We start from the raw sequence: 2,799 nt of genomic DNA on the forward strand, positions 1-2,799 counted from the left end.
CTCCAGTAATCAAATGGCATCTTTTAATGACCTTTATGCCTCTTTTGTCCCTTAACTTCAGTTGTACAGAATCTATGACAGCCAGTAGGAGGTGTACAAGTGTGAAGTACAGTCATCAAGTAGCCCACAACATGAAGAAGCAGATGCATGACATTGTGCCTCCAGAATATGACTATTTCTCACAATCTCTACCGCCACTGCCCTGATTTGGACCTCCATCAATTCTTTTAGATTATTGCATTAACTTGTTCTCTGCTTCCACTTTTGCCTGCTACAGTTTATTCTCAACACAATGACTCTTTTCAGCAGTAAGTCAGATAATGTACTTCTCTGCTCACATTTCTTTCATTTAAAATAAAAGATAAAAGCATACAATAGCATACTTGCCCCAGTAAGGACAAGAAGGTGTACTACTCAGGTTTCCTTCCAAGAAATAACTTGGCCTCCAGCTGGAGTGAGTACAGTCAGTTCACAACCTTTAGCTGCAGCATCACCAAGGTCTGGAGCCAGTCTTCAATGGCAGTCCTTGGTCAAAGACACAGGAAAGGCAGAGATACAAAGACAATGTTACCTTGCCCAGTGCAATACTTCTCCTGTGGTCAATCATTCTTCTGCACTATTGGTTTGGTGGAAACTATATGAGATATAAGTCACAATTAAGGGAGCTCCTGACAGATTCTGCCTCTTGTAGTCCTCATTCCTCTCACAGATGTGAGATTCCTCTTACTCTTTTCTTTCAAAGGCTGTTGTTTTACATAAAGGCAGCATTCCCAAGTGGAACTCAGCATTTGCTTGTCAGAGAAGCAAAACTGGCCAAAACGCAGTGTGCTCTGATCCTTTGTGCTTCTATGAGCTCTCTCCTGCCATCTCCACCTCACTCAGCTGCAGACTGTCACTGACTGCTCTCACTGCATGGATTATGAAGGCTTACTCACTGATCCTTCTGTCTTCAATGTTCTCACTTCCTGGCATCAGTATGGATAACTTCCTCTCATTGCCCTTGAATTTTGTGACATATCAGGATCCCCACAAGATCCACCAAGGCCACTGTATTAATTCTGCAACTCAGATTTTCCCCAGCACTTTGCATAGTATTTTCATTCTTGCATGCTCTGTACAGTTGTTTCCTTTTTCCACAATGGGGAAGTGCAATATAAGACCCCTGTAGTGAGGATCTTTGTTTACATCTCTGAAATGTGTCCTGCACATAACGAGTGCCCGCCATGTAACTGGTCTTTCATGTTAAGTTCTCTTCACTGTGCTTTATTTGTGTACTTTCTACACAAAGCATGCAAAAGCAAGAAAGGGAAAACTTTGAACTAAATAAAAATTGAGTCCAATCGCGTCCCCGGCTGCGGCTGCGGCAGCCGCGCCTTCTCCGCCCCTTCCTCGACCACGCGGGACGCGCGCCGCGCTGCAGTGTCCTTAGGCAGAGATGAATAATACTGCTGCAAGCCCAAAGTCTGCTGCCACTTCAGGTAGTGGAAGAAGTACAGGGAAGGCTGTCAGCTTTGTGGCAGAGCTGCAGAGTATGCTGTATTCTTTAGGTGATGCTAGGAGGCCTCTTCATGAAACAGCAGTTTTGGTAGAAGATGTAGTACATACTCAATTAATTAATCTGTTACAGCAAGCTGCTGAGGTTTCTCAGCTAAGGGGAGCAAGGGTAATCTCTGCTGAAGATCTTCTGTTTCTGATGCGAAAAGATAAGAAAAAGCTTAGAAGACTACTGAAATATATGTTCATGCGAGACTACAAATCAAAGATTATCAAAGGCATAGATGAGGATGAACTTCTAGAAGACAAGTTGAGTGGTGGTGGTACAAATAAAAGACAAAAAATTGATCAGCACTTTCTCAGCTCTATTGACCAAACAGGAGAACTTTTAGCAATGCTTGAAGATGACGAGATTGATGAAGTTAAACAAGAAAGAATGAAGGGATCTTGCATGAAGTCCTCCTGCCCAGACTCCCCTGAGAACACACCACCCCCAACACCCACAGCTCCCCCATCCGGATCACAGCACCCAGGGAAGACTACACCAGTGACCCTCGGGAATGGGAGTGCTGGGCCAGACACTGCTAAAACCAAGCAAAGGAAAAGAAAAAAGAGCACCGCGGCCTGTGGTGCGGAGGCTCACAGTGATGCCATCCAGCCCTGCCACATCAGAGAAGCCATCCGACGCCATGGCCACAAGATTGGCCCCCTTTCTCCATTCACAAGTGCCTACCGCAGGAATGGGATGGCTTTTCTAGCCTGCTGACGCAACTGTGCCTGCAACAAGAAAGGCAGTGTTACACTGCAGTGACTTCTTTTCCCTGCCTGTGCAAGACTAAAGTTCACCTTCACAGCCTCGCCAGTGCACTGGTTTGATGTGACGACTGCTCTTTTCCAGCCCCTCAGCACCGTAGTCTCCTTTACTAGATGGACTATTTAGCTGATTAATGGCAGGATGTTTGGGAGTGTGTGTAGGTGGACAAGCATGCAGATCTTAACTTGGCACGGATTTGCTTCCCTGGCTTCCCTGGCTTACGTATCTTAATCACCCCCTCAGCGTTTTTAGTCTTGTGTTTTTTATTTGATACATTTTATACTCCAGGTTGGAGACAAAGGAGACAAGATTAAAAGAACAGTCTTCTCCCACTGTACTATCCACCAGCTTTACTTCCCAACACTTGTTGACTAGCTGTCCCTAAAATAAATGTAGTCATGTTCACGTTATAATCAAAGGTCTGACTAACGTCAGAAGCCGCCAGGCCCCACCCCACTTCCCCGCCACCCACTTGCCTTTTCCCCCACTTC

The 2,799-nt window shown here is 45.5% G+C and overlaps 1 pseudogene; it reads left to right on the forward strand.

Moving 5' to 3' along the window:
* The first annotated feature begins 1,424 nt into the window (after nucleotides 1-1,424).
* On the forward strand, nucleotides 1,425-2,260 carry LOC101563474 (annotated as a pseudogene).
* The last annotated feature ends 539 nt before the right edge of the window (nucleotides 2,261-2,799 follow it).

This window comes from Octodon degus, unplaced genomic scaffold (genome assembly GCF_000260255.1).
Source record: "Octodon degus isolate 3935 unplaced genomic scaffold, OctDeg1.0 scaffold00158, whole genome shotgun sequence".
Taxonomy (NCBI): Eukaryota; Metazoa; Chordata; class Mammalia; order Rodentia; family Octodontidae; genus Octodon; species Octodon degus.